The following is a 15,236-nucleotide window of genomic DNA, read 5'->3' on the forward strand; positions in this document are numbered from 1 at the left end:
AACATTTAACAGAATGAAAAGTAGGAAATATCAGTGTGGAGAAAGCTGAGATTTGTATCATCTAAAACAGAAACTTTGACTTAAAATTAATTCAAAGAAAAAACTGGAATTGAGTGAAACTTAATGAAAGTGCCACTCTTCTTTATTAGTTGCAAGAGGGTTGTTTTTAATCCTACCATGATCCCAGCTTGTTGTCAACCTAGTTAAGGCACATCCATCTCACCCAGCTGTAAGGCATATGAATTTTACATAGATCATGCTTAAAATGTTGAGCTTCCTAAAACATACTGGTAAGTTATATTCTTAATACTGTGATCCCCTGAAAGAGCTGGCCTATGTCTAATATAGTACATGTGTTATTCCTGAAGTAATTTTGTTTTGCTAAGAATAATTTACATAAATCACAAGCAATATTTCTGAAGTACTCCGAAGGCAGAGTTGGCACTGGCTTTTTCTCACTTAGTTTCATCTCTTGGAAAAGCTAAGTTAGGCAAATGATTCCCAGTATAACAAGAGTATTTTCTAAGAATATTTCAATTCTTTTTATTTATACTTGTCCCGGAGGATGCAAGTACTTTGATCCTTTGATTCAAATGATGGGAACCAGCTAAAGCAACTGACATAACGGTCATGACATGAACTTAAACAACAAAAAATGAAAATTTATTTCAGAGACAAGGGATGAGAAGAGCATATGAAATATGCTTCAAATAATGGTTAAGGGGGAAAAAGTAGGCAGTGACCTTTCATTTTATTCTATTTCATTATTATTTCATTCATTTTATTCTATACCATGGCATTCTCACATGGACCTACCACAGTGAAATCCACATTCAGTACTCAAAAGTATTACTGCATTCACTAACTGGGATTTTATGTCCCCCCTCCAGTGTCTTTATTATAGAACAAACCACCATGCTCACCAAGTGCTGCATGGAAGAGAGCAAAATCTAGAAGTGTAGGTACCATTACTGGTTCTTTTATTCAGCTGCCCCAGCTGTAGTGTGATTTCTATTTTATAACATGGATAAAATCGCATTTGTTTGGTAGCCAAAATGATTTGACAACTGCCTGAAGTTCGTAGGATAACCAGCTATCTGTGCCCACACAGCTAAATTATGCTGGTAAAAAATCATCCTTAAACATGTAGTTGACATTATGCTAGTAATAATTCTTCCTGCAAGAGCAGACAGTTATTAAAATAAAGCATTATAACTTTTATTATTTTTTGCCTACATATGGTATATTCTCTACAAAGTCTTGATTCTCTAAATGGCATAATACACACATTATCACACTAAATTAAGCATAAACACTTGCTGGTTTCTGGTTTTATTGCAGACCAGTCTGAAGAACAAAGCATATAATTTAAAAACCAACTTCCGGTATTTCTAGCCGGAACAGGTATTTATTTGGCTGAAACACTACCAGTCAGATTGTCAAAAGAATAAACTCCAGAAGAAAAGATCTCAAGAAACACAGTTGTGGTGGTGCATTCATTCATTTACAACACCAGTTTTCTTTCTTCTTAGAAGTTAGGGAACATCTAAATATTTTTAAATAACCTCCAAATGTATGTATTTAACACTTCAAAATTAAAACCTACCTATGGTATTCCTTAAATTGGTGTTAGTGACCTTTTTTTAATGTTTCATAGTAGTATTTAATTTTCAGAAACAACTAATTTGCATAAAACCAGATAGCAGAATGCATTGGACTCTTTTTAGCCCAAACTTACAAAAAATAAGATGAAAAGCTTTAGAACCCCCAGCATCATTTTCTTGCCATTGGAGGAAAGTCTTATAAATGATAAACATTTTGTTTGGCTCTTCCATTACTGTGCAACATAGTATTTCTGGATGTGTGTGCATGTGCCTACTCTTGCTTAAAAGTGAAGTGCAGGTAATCTCCATGCGTTCCTTGTTCCTTACCCAGCTTTGTCCCTTTCTCATACAAGTCTTTTATTCTGTTCCTTGGCAAACTAAGAAAGCCTCAGAGGTCAATGAAGAATTTACAGTTTAATTAAAATCTAAATCTCTGCATTAGCATTGTTTGTGCTTTAGTATTATCTCTGACAAAGCATCACTTCTCCTTAATTCCTCTTCCCCTTGAGGCTTGACTGAAGAGATCTTATCTCCCAATTCTGTATTTACTGCAGCCTTTTTTCACAAAATCCAATGTTTTTACTTCAACATTCTTCTCCTCTTTTGTTACTAAGAACCATAAACTCTCATTTAAGGCACATTTACCAAAACTTTCCTCAACTTTCATGTTTTCCATCACACATCCGATTATAAATCACAGTCTCTGTCATACAGACTCTACTTTTTGTAGCAAAAAGTTGTCAACAGTAAATACACTAAAAATATTACTGAAGAGTATTCTTGTTTTGTCAAGAGCTAATTCTTATCAATTTCCACTGTGATCTAAGTCCTGAATGATTTGCTAGCTATCATGAAAACTTCATGCACCTGTTTTAGAGATACAAAAGATGAACAGATTTACAAAGTATTTTTCTTTCCATGATTTTAGATGCATCTTGAGACACCAACTGCTGTCCTCTTCTTCCCCACCCCACATTCTATGATCACAAGAAGCCTTTTTAAACTGACAAAATGCATCTACAAAGGGTACAAGCTGCTAAACAACATATATTTAAATTATAAAATTTGAACGACCTAATTTCAAAGATTAATGCCATTCTATGTCATTAGGTAATGCCTGTGAAAATTAGGGCAAATAACTCTGCTCATCTGCAGTGCACAGGGTCCAGACCTGATGATATTGTTACTGTCAATACCCATTCTACAATGTTCAGTAATGTAGTGAAAAAAACCCCCAGGATTTCCTCAAAACCACTAAGTTCAAATTTTCCAATAACCTCACCAACTTTTTTTGTCTTCTTAAAATCCTGTCAGAACTGAGTTTTATGCTACTTATCGCATGACCTATCATTTTATCATTTTCTTTTTTTTTTTTCTTTGCTGTAAATTACTCTTGGGAGCAAGATGAAGTAGAAATACAAGAAAAATAAAAGCATAAAAATATATGTTTTGTAAGTTTTCATAGCACTACTTAAAATCAGAGTATTTCAATATTACTGAAGTGATGCACAATAACAAACACTGTTTTGGCACTTGCAAAAAAAACAAAAACAAAAAACCCCTGAAAACTAATTAAGTCATCTATCAGAGTGGTTATCCCAATATTAAATTTTTTTCTTTCCACTTTCCTTCTGGAGCTGTATCAACAGAGAAGGTACTATAGCCCACTCAAGTTACTTAGAGGCAAGCTGTAAGCACAGATGATAAAGCTTTTTGGTAAAACTTAACAATATTCCATCTCCAGAAGGCAGATAACTATGCTTACATGTTACGTACTAAGACATATTTGAGACATTCAGCTCACTTAGATGTTAACTCAAGGCTGCTCACTTCAAGTGTTGACCAGAGCCAGGCTAATTAATCACATCATGTAAAGTCAGAAAAGCTTTCCAGCTCTGTACAGAAAATTGAGAGAAACAAGAACATCTGAAGTGAAGGGCTTAAGAAGAAATCTGCTTTTCTGACACCTATAAGGTGGCTCCATGTTCCTGATGAGGAAACCTCTACAAGAAAATATTGACAAAGGACTCTGTTTTGCAGATAGGCATCTGCTGGAAGGAAGCAAGAGAGAGTGACCTGTGGCATCTCAAGTGAGTCCTTGAGAGAGTGGCTCAAAGCCCTCAAACCGAGGCAGCTCAGGTCCACTCTCTCTTCTTTAAGGAGAAAGCCCTAACTACAATATTCACTGTTGCTAATCCCCAGTGTCCTTTAAAAAACCCATCAATATCCAGGAATCAGTGAGACACAGCAGAAGAACAAACAAGAATATCTGCAGACTTCAGAGATGGTGGGAAGATGTGCAATGTCATGGTATCACACAGTAAGTTCTTCTCTTTCCTCCAGCTATATAAGTTCCTGCTTGTAAAGTAAACGACTCGGTATTAGGAAAATCAGCTTATTCAGCATCAATTCAGATGGTTGCACATAACCATTGATGCATCTAAATAATTTTTTTCTACTGAGTGACATTTTTTTTAAAAAGAAAGAACTGAAGATGGATAAAATATTGGTTTTGTTTAGAGACAGACTCAAGTGCCTGAGAGCAGAGTAGTGAGAAGGCACTGCCTCTGTCACAGGTACTTACTTCAGCCAGGTTTTTACTCAGATTAGCACCTCAATGCTCAGCAGTGCTGCCGTGAAATACCCTTTCACCTACACAAGATCAGCTCCTCTAGCCAAACTACATCTGTGATGTACCACTTAAAATTCCTTAGTGGGATGAAATACCTCCCTTCTGATTTGTGGCCTCAAGCAATCACCTGTCAGGGCAATTTAGCAGGCTTAAATCCCTTAACCTATAGACAATACAAGATATTCAGGCTTTAGCAAAAGTGCCCCTGGAGTACTCAATTAGAATCCTCAGTATGCAAGCTCTCTGCATAGCAAGTCCGAGAATCTGCCTGTAGTCAGGGCCAGTACCACTTATAAAATTGGCTTTACAGCTCTGAAAACACAAATAGAACCTGGTACTTCAAATTAGGGGCAAACAATGCATTTCTTGCATGCTACAAGGCCACAGGACTATAGACAAAGACACTAAAATGTATAAGGAGTAAATACAACCAAGTTTCACACAGTAGCAGCATTTTAATAGTGCAACATAATTGGATGCCAGCTTTTCCAGCTGTGAAGTGGGCCACAGACATTTGGTCACTTATCTTCAGAATATATGGTATGCTCTGGAGAAGATGATACTAAAGCTATTCCTGACAATAGGCTATACCATATTGTATGAAAACTCATCTTGGGACAGCATTATAAGGAGCAGAATTTTCTTTTTGTGACTGTGGTGTGGCTGCTTTGCTCTGTGTTTCTTCTGCTCCTCAGATTATCTGGCAGGAGAACCATGTGTGCTAAGCACCTGGTGCCTTGGACATCTCTGAATCTGAAGAGACACACCAACACCTTCACTGGAAAGATTTTAATCTACCTCTGTAGTATCTCTTAGGAAATTACTTACAGAAACATAGCTTTCAGTAATGTACTATGTGTGAGTAATGTAGTGTGCAACCACTAAGACTGTTACTGAAAGGTATTGCTGACCCAATTTTGAAAGCCTAAAGCCAAAGTTGGGCAAGGCTAAATCTCCAGTAAGCAAAAGTGAAAATTTCTTTCTTGGAAGCTAGGCTTCTGGTCTAGCACCAAGGATCACACATGAAACTGCACTTATTTACAAACGACTGTTCTAAATTACCAAGCAAATTCAAAGACTGTGTTCTAATTTGTAATCACATGTGGTAGAAAGCACTGAACAGTGGCTGAAGTTATTCTTCCCCTCTCTAAGCACCTCAGGTTGGATATTCTAGGACACACAGAGATGAGACAGCCCCAAAAAAGTCTCACAGTCCAAAGAAATTCTCCACCAGTGACTTTGGTAGAAAAGAAACAAAAAGATGTTAGATGAATGTACTTCACTTTTTGCACTCTTAAGTAGGTAGCATCTCTAAAAGACCTCAAACCTCAATAAAGTCAGCAATGGTTTAATTTGTTAGCCCTGAAACTTGACAAAGAGCATCTACCTTGTTTAACAGTAACCTGTCCAAACAGCTCCAATGTCCAGTATTAAGATTAAGACAAAACAGGGTACCATTTACAACAAAACAAGCTTCACAATTATTTTCATAGTGTGTGCTTCAAAAATCCTACATGTTCATAAATTGAAAAAAAAGAATTAGGCTAAGGAGTACTTATGAACATCACTTTTGTAGTATTTACTATAGGTAAATTTACTATAAACAGATACAATGTATTTTTTAATTCATAGCTAAGTATTTCTTTGCTCAGCGAACAACCATAACTACAGAATTTTAAAAAAGGTATTAGAAACTAACATTTATTATTACAGGCTTTTCCATTCATAAACCCCAATCTAACTGGAACGTCTGAAATCAGTTTCTGGCATGTGTATGTGTAATACTGACCAAGGTACAGAAACATGGTAAGGTGTTCTGATTCACAGTAATGACAACTTCAATATAAAGGGATCAAATGGAAAAATAAATCTGTATACTGTTTACTTAATCAGCTGAGTACTAACAAGAGCTCAATACCTATGTAATTTCATGGGAAGTGCATAAAAAGTTGATTTTGGTCAAATCTCATGGCCAAATGATATCCTGCTATTCAAATGAACCCTGTACAAGTACTTCAGACAGCAAACATGTTCTCATTACTAAAACCAACTATTTCATACGTAAAAACTATAGCTCTAAGGTCTAAGTTTACTACATGTTCGATTAAGCAGGGTATTTTTAGTTAGAATTTAGAATTTTTAAACTAGGAATAGAATATTATGAGCTTCCAGAAGCTTCACACTAGCCTATTTCAGCCAGCATATTCCAGGCTGTCCTTACTTTTCTGTGAATTCCATTTTGTGCAAAAATGACCCTGCTTGTCATAGCAGTAGGCTCTATTGCTAGAAGTGACTCATTTTCCATAGCAATCTTAACATGCTTTTAACCTCACTTCAACCACACAAACTACAAAAGTCCTTATTCTCTTCCTCTCCCTGGAATGATGATCAGTTTAAGGAGACACACAGATGATACACAGGATAATGTCAGCACATACACTGTTCAGTATCCTCTGACCAAGAGCAAGAACACACAAAGAGTTCTGCAAAGCCAACTCTACAATAGCCTAGCCACAACAAAAGGTTCCTCTGACCTCAAAAATTTTAGATGCTGATATGTGACATGAAAGCACAGGACTGACTTTTCCTTCCTGCCTACATACCTCACCAGCACTGGGGAAAGCCACTGAAGCTGACTTAAGGTGAAGAACTCACACACAGAAATGCAAGGTCAGTGCATTATTCAGTGCAAATTTCTTTCTCAAAATTATTCCATGTCTGAAACGAGAATTGTTTCAAACACAAGATGGGGTTTGGAGGATAAGAATTACAGTTCCTTCATAGACTAACTGCTCACTATGAATATAAATAGACCATGACAGATTTTAGTTAACTATCAGCACAAGACAATATCACTCATTTGAGCTACTGGTAGTAACATAAATTCAATTCCACAAACTGAAGGTCATCATTTTCCTAAATGTCTGTTTTCAGTTTGGGTATGGTAAATAAAAGCTACAACTTTGTATTTTGTTTTAAAATCTTTTTTAAAAGGAATGTTAATTTTTAATACTTTACTGAACAACCTACAGATAACAGGAGTGTTCAACACATCTTTTCTAACTCATTAAGTTGATTTTTAAAATTCTTCTCCAAAACAAAGAGTTGGAAACATTAGTCTCTTCATCCTGGAGTATTTTGTCACTCACATTATATGTCTCAATTTAACCCTTATAGCGCCTACATGTCATCTTACCAGAGCTCCTCACAAAAACTACTTGTCCAAAATGCTATGACAGAACCAGATCTGTATCAACTTCAGTGAAGTCTATTCTTGAAGAGTACCTGACTGCTAAAGACCAGCTCCAAGCAAGATAGAAATATGCACTGATATTACATCCATATCCGCTAATTTAGCTTTAATTATTGCTCTACTTCTTTACATGGTTTTGACACAGGCCAGTTGGCTGGTATCTTCATGGTATAAACACTGCAACCTGAATTTAGACATCTGTGACTTAATAGAGAGGACAAAATGTTTTTTGTCACAGTTCTTAAGTTCAATATTATCATATGCAATATTACCATCATCTACATTAAATATCACTAAATACTGAGATGAAATCAAATAATTGGCATCATCCCATTCACAATTTTCTTCCCTGTGCAATTTTTCTTTCTTGTTATTTCCTGACATCTTTTACCTCAAGTCTATCCTCAGGTTAGATAGCCACATTTCTGAAACACAGCAAAAAAAGCAGATTAATCAGCACAAGTAAAAGTTTATGATGCTTTGGAACAGCATATGAGAACTTGGCTTACACCTCTAATATCATAGGAGCCAGAAAGCATGTAAATGAGCTAGAAAACCCTTTTTCTAGTCCACTCAAAAAGTTTTTAGAGAAAGTAAATTTGGCCTGAAACACCACTAAGCAGACTAAGCCTGAGCAAACTAATTTTAACAATTCCCCAAAACAGTTGGCACTGACAGTAATGCCATGTAAAACTAGGGAACTTTTCCTTCTGTAAAAGAGCTCATGCAACTCAATGGAAAAGCAGATAGAGGGTGGAAATGGGTTAAGCTTTACTTAAACTTTGCTGTTGTTGCTTTTTAATTATTATTTTATTCTTGTATATTTCATAGAAGTTTTTTAAATGGGGTTCTTGGAGTAAGTCCCAAACTGATTTATGACAGAACCCTAAAATACTTCTTAAAAATCTGACATCTTAGTCTTTAAAGGGTTTTAGAAGACCTTACAAGGCCAAAGATGCTTTCCATCAAACATCTAGCTTCAGGCAGAATGAAAAAAAAGGTAGGAATAAATTCCCAGGGAATATTCTTATAACCTTCCTTAGCATCAGTGTCTTAGCCTCATCTTTGAACCAGCAATAAACCTGTAGTAGTTTATAAAAAACTGGGGTTAGCAGCTGAGGCTCATAAAACAATTCTCTTCAATGCATTAAGTTTGGCCATTCACATGTGAGCAAAGTGACAAAGCTCAGTGTAAATCGTGCTGCTGTTCCATGTAACAAGCAAGCACATAACACATTTAGATACATGAGGAACAGGCAGGGTGCACATTAAAAGATAAACACTTGAATATGTGCAAATTGAGGCCAATTCATCCATGATATGTTTTCCACTGTTGAAGGAGAGCTAAATCACTTTTAAGAGTTGTGTAGGTTTTTTGAACAGAAGGCATCTTGACTTACAATAAGTTAACCCTTTTATGCACTATGCCCTTAATTAGACACTTGAGGTTGCCCTTCCCTCCAGTGTACAACTGATCTCCAGAATTAGGGCACTCTATACAGCTAGGGAGCTAAACACGATAAATGTGTTCTTGGAAAAGGAAAAAACAACACCAAAAAAAAATCACATTTGATAAAGATTTATCTCTAAATTTTGGTCTAAAGCAAATCAATTTGCTGTAAAAGACCTCGTTACTAGTAGTTTGTGAGAACTTCTATAATGCCATTGTTTTCAAAATACTATTATGCCAAACAATTAAATAACAAATTCTCTATACAATCATATTATATATCCCTAAGCATATGCACATTCATACACTTTTAAAGGTTTTTAATGGCATTCTTGAACTTTCAACCTCAAGTTTACTTCATTTTCAAGTTACTATAATTCACATTATGCCTGCAAATATTCTGTGATCGTAACGGCCAACCATCTTTTATAAAGAACTTTTCAGCTAATCAAATGATGACCTATTCCTAGCAAAGCAAATAAGGATGATTGTTTCTGAAAAATCACTCTCAATACAGAAGAGACCAGCATGTTCACTTGTTTTCAAGCCCCAATGCTAATTGCTAGTTTATCTGCCCAGTTTAATACATCAAATTCAAAAGTGGACATTGGGACATAATTACCATTTAAAACCATTTGGCTGAAGAGTGATAAGCAACACACACAGATTGAAGGCTTAATAGCTGTTATTTCATGTGTTTTGCCTTCCCCTATTTAACTAGAGAAAAATAAAATGTTTTTTCCTTTTTAAAAATGCTACTTCCAGGAATACTATTATGTTACTTAACAAAGTGAACAACTTCACAAGCAAACTACATGTGAAAATTGAGATGGGCTATTCAATTATACCCAAAGTATGGACAGTTTTGTTCTGCGTCCGACAAATTCTTCAACCTCTGCTAAGCTGATCAGTAAAAACTCAGCTAATTGAATCCATTGATGTGAAAAACCACAGGCTCAAGTCTGTACTGCATACATCAGGCTGAAGGATTTCTGCTCCAGCCATGGCGGTAATAGTCAGTGGGGTCAGGTCAAAGAGGGTTAAAGTGAGTCAGGATATAGCCAAAGGAATACATCAAACACTGATTTTAAAAGGGCAATTAATCTTAGACAGAAATGCTTCCTGGGGAATGAGATCTCAATCTTAAGAGCACACTACATGATGTAGCAGTAAAAATGTACATATACAAGCTTAGAGAGCTTTCATCCTGTGATCACAAACAGAAGGGGAGTGCTGTTTATCAGAGAAATACAAACCCTTGCTAAAATACTTACATTAGCCTCTTCCGGGCCCTTACTTATCGAAAAATAAATTGTGTAATGAGCAGGCTGTAGAGTTTGCACACATGAAATACCTTTTTTTTTTTTTGTACATGTACTGTAGGTTCTTTTGAACAGCTAGTAGATGGAAGTATTTAGAGATCTCTGCCACAGTAAAATTAAAGAATCTAGCATCGAAGAATTCAGGAAAGAGTGGTGAAAGGAGTAATGGAATACCTGCAGGACTCTATACACTGAACACTAACAAAAATAACCCCTTCTCATAACAGCTACCTGGTCTGAGTTAAAAGTGGAAGTAAGTTTTCATCAAAAGTTCTTTTTAGTTTTTCCATTCCAAAATATTAAGACATTTAGCTGCAAAGCTGATAGACCATAACATAACCTCTATTTTTAATGAGAGTTTGACTCATAACCTGAATATTTTTAATTTAGAGTTCAGAAAGTATTTTTCCACTTTATAGTAGAAAAATAGATCCATAAAGCTTACAACACAAACATACAGCATTTGCAAACAAAATTTGCTACGTTAGTATCATTAATTAGCTAGCAAGATTACTAGGAATTATTAGCTATGTAGACAAACATATACAGGTCTGATATTAATTACCACAAATTTGGCAGCACTAGCTCACAACACTAAAGAGAACTGGCTTTGCAACCATCTCTCAGTCTGAGGATATTGATGCCAAACATCACAAGTGTCAGAAGGGCATCTGTTTGTGTATCTGGTTCATACATGTGGCTTCTTGGCTTAAATGGCTGGTGACAGCTTGCACAAAGATACTGGACCTAATGAGCTTTGCCGAAGTGTAGAGACCTGCTGCATTTTGCCATTGTAAATGTGGTGATGATAAAAGGACAAGGAGCACAAGTGCATTCAAATCTTCACTGACTGTAGCACCTCTGTGTACAAGCCAAAGCACTGCATAAGACTTCAGCTTGGACATAATGAAAAGTTTTACCTCTTTTTTTTTAACAGATATTCTCCAAATGGCCGCAGGTGCAAAGTGAAAAACAAAGATATTGACTGTTTATCCACTGATTGTGAGGTTATTAAAATCTCTGATTAAAATGCAGTATTCAAGCAGGGGACAATTACTGTTAGCAAGTGCTGCTGAATTCTTAGAGATGAGAGTAGAACACATAGCGGATTATTCTCCTTTGCATTACTGGTAAAACAGCTATTTTTCTCCTAATTGTTTTTGTAGGTCCTTTAGTTTTGCAGGTTCTATTTTTTCCAGCCCTGCAAGACATTTATCTCCTGGAAAAATCAGGTTACCTATATGCATCAAGGCCAAATAGAACCAGACTGCAAGAGAGATGCAAAGAAGATGTGAGTGGTTTTACTCAGCCAACCCCCAAAGACACAGTACATACACCTAATTAAAGGTATAGATATAATTTTAAAAATGGGCCAGAACACACTCTTTGAACTTCAGGGCAGATGCCAGAGAACAGTTCATGCCTATTCAGCTAAATTATCTGCCCCTTTCTACTGCCTATTGAGAACAGACCCCAGACTGTTAATCCATGAACCCTGCTCAATTTTTTTGAGGGAGTATTAACATGCCTTGACCAAAATTATGCCCAAGAACTGCTAATAGTCATACAGCACAAAACAACACATGTTCTAGCCCACTTTTGTTTACTAGTATAAATAAAAACACTGGGACCACATCATTTAAATCTGTTTGTTCGCTGTCCTGGTTGAGAACTTCACATTGTGGATCTTCACAAAGGGTTATTACTGTCTCCTGAATGCTTTGCTAGACCCAAATCTCCAGTTACTCTTGCACCAAATTACATTACAGCACTAAAGGTATTGTCACATTTTCTGTGAAACTAACCATAAGAAATATCCTGTAAATCTATATACTTTGTGTACTGTTGCTGACATGCTTATTTCTGCAAGCCAGGACATATAAGAAACAAGTAGGAAGGTTTGGTTTGGGTTTCTTTCTGTGAAGTTTTTGATGGCTCACTCATACTGAGTGACCTCTGTGGTCTCTGGAGTAAGACTGACTTAGATCATGACTCAAAAAAACCCAATTCTTAACTCTGCTATTGACCTCAGTGTGACCAGGTGCAAGCCACATCACCCCTCTGTGCCTCTTAATTCCTTCTTTTCAGGTCTCTCTTCACTCATCTTTTATCTAAGTGATATGTTCTGTGGGAACACACTGTAATGTGTACAGTGCACAAGGAACCTAAGGTCTCCTCCTAAAACACAAAAAATACTCATTTAAAACTGAAAATTCAACACAACCAAAGCACTCTCAAGATGCTTTGATCCCAACAGATCTCCTAAAATTCACATACATAGCAGATGACTAAAAATCAAACAGGTTTTCTGTCAGTAATTTTCCACAATCTTTTCTTAACTGCCTGGATCTCCAAATGTATATAGCACTGTCAGGAAACTGATGGAAGGACACTTGGGAACAAGGATGTTCCCAAGAAGAGCAGACTATTCTAGGATGAAAGAACTCCACCTCTTTTCTGAAGAGAATTTTAGAAATGCTGGCTTGGGATTTTCAAACAGAGTAAGCTACTTTCTGAAGCAGTTCTTTTGCTCTGTGGAGGATTTTACTTTCTCCATTTTATACCACTACTATTAATGATAGACTTAAAAAACTTTGTTGTGCCTGAATAAAGTCATTGGCCTTTTGACTAATTTAAAGAGAATAGTCTGGAGTCTGATACTAATAAAACTTATTGGGTGGCCAGCAGAACAAATTTAGCTGAAGCTGAACAAATTTCCAAAGGCTTGTTCAAGAAACAGGATTATCTCCCTATTTGCTGACCTCTTCCTACTGTCTATGATTCTGAATATGCATGCCCAGAAACCTCTTCCAAGTCACAAAGAAACAGCACATTGCTCTTGCAATGTTAGCAAAATTGCTGGATGTAAGAGGAAAGAGTAGACTAGAATAAACTATTGCAGTTGGAAGGGACCTGCAATGATCAGCTCATGGAAATGCCTGAGAAATCTAGGACTGACCAAAAGTTAGAGTAAGTTATTAAGGGCATTGTGTCTCAAACACTGAGAGGCTTGAAGCATTGACCATCTCTCTAGAAAACTGTCCAAGTGTTTGACCACACCTATGGTAAAGAAATGCTTCATAAGGTCCAGCCTAAATCTCCCTAGTGCAGCTTTGAGCTATTCCCACATGTCCTATCACCGGATACTCAGGGAAGACCATAGCACCTCTGTCTCCCCTTCCTCACAGGACATGCCTTCCAGCCCCATCATCAGCTTTGTTGCTCTCCTCTGTAGGCACTGGAATACCTTTACACACTGACATTGGGTGGGACCCAGAACTGCACACAGCACTCGAGGTGAGGCTGCACCTATGCTGAATACACTGGGATAATCACCTCTTCTGTCTGTGATGTGTCTGCACCCCAGGATATGGTTTGCTGTCTTGGCTGCCAGGACACACTGCTGCCTCATACCAAGTCTGCCACTGGCCAGCACCTCCAGATCCTTTTCTGCAGGCCTGCTCTCCAGCCACTCCTCTCCCAGTTTATATCTGTGCTCCATACTACTCTGTCCTAAGTGCAGAATCTTGGCATTTGGACTTACTAAATTTCATCCTATGTGGCAACAGGAAAGGAGCAAAGCACTCATAAGCTACTAAATCCTTGCAGAGTCGATTGAGGTAAAGTTGGAGCAAGCCTTAAAACCAAGCTATATTCAGTGTTTCCGAAGAAACTGTATGCAGAAAGATCACAAGTAGCCCCACATACCCACTATGTTTCCTTTCAGGAGCAAGTCAGCCAGAACATTCTGCACACAACAGAAGCCCTCTCTGATTATGTAAAGAGTTTGTTTAGAAATGAAGATGGCTAAGAAGAAGCACAGCTGCCACATTATTCTCAGATTATTTGCACCTTTCTGTGTGGTCATGACAAATTAAATCTATATTAATTAATTCTGTAGTTATAACTATTAATTCTATAAACTCAGGCCAACCTCTGAACTTCCACCCCTTTTGATCAAAAAGGACTACTAAATCAAAAGGTATGCAATTTTAACACAGAAAAAACAAAGTTTCCACTTCAACTGACAAAAAGGCAATTGTGGCAGGTAGATGTTTGTGTGAGTCAAAAAAACCCAAAAATAAAAATCAAGAAGTCAGCAGTAAGACAAAAGTCAGATGCAGAAGGATAATCCAAGCATATGGCCTAGTTAGGAAAAGATAACAGGCACAAATAATGACTCACACCAGAAAGGAGAAGTACAGGGTGACCTCCTTCAACATGGAAAGCACCACTGAGTCAAGGACACAAGGAGGAATAGCTTAAGCAGTGGTCTGAAGGTCAGTTGTGGCCTGCAAGATGACTCCCACAGCAGAGGAGACAGTAGACTAGAATTTATATCACTAGCAACCTTTTAACCATCTTTTAGTACACTCACACTCTGGAAGACCTCTAACCCTTCACAATACTCTCATAGCCATGTGGGATGAAAGTGTGGCTAATAAAGTGCCTAAAACTGCCCAGGGCTTGCTATATTTTTAAATTTAGGTGGACTGGGAAAGTATTTCAACACTGTACCTCCACAGCACTGAAAAAAAGAGACCAGTCTGCAGAGAGCACATGCAAACAGACTTACTAGTTAGACGTGGGGAGCAAAGACTTCATCGGTTTGCTCACCACAGGAGCAGCAAGGAATGGGATAGTGCTGTGCTGCTCCAGTTCCCACAGTTTCTGCCTGACCTCAGGCAGAGCAAGCCCAGTCATATTTCATGTATGTCCAAAGACATTCACACTGCATAAATTTACCTTCTTCTGTTGCACAATTTCTCATTTGTATCAAAATTAGGAGTCTACATGGCAAATCTAATCTAAATTCAATTTTCTGTTTAACTAATTTACTGGAAGTCAGTGCTTAAAAAACTGAGGGAGAACAAAAACAATTAATATGTAGTCTCTCATACATTATACATTAAAAAAAGCTGAGAGTTAATTGAAAACAGTTCATCCCTAATTTTACAAAATCATTCAGTACAGC

The 15,236-nt window shown here is 37.1% G+C and overlaps 1 protein-coding gene across 8 annotated transcripts in view; it reads right to left on the reverse strand.

Annotated features, from left to right (window-relative positions):
- ATG5 (autophagy related 5) overlaps nt 1-15,236 on the reverse strand; it is a 73,305-nt gene that overhangs the window by 2,457 nt on the left and 55,612 nt on the right. The window lies entirely within an intron of this gene.

Source organism: Cyanistes caeruleus, chromosome 2, assembly GCF_971803275.1.
Source record: "Cyanistes caeruleus chromosome 2, bCyaCae1.hap1.1, whole genome shotgun sequence".
In the NCBI taxonomy this organism is placed as follows: Eukaryota; Metazoa; Chordata; class Aves; order Passeriformes; family Paridae; genus Cyanistes; species Cyanistes caeruleus.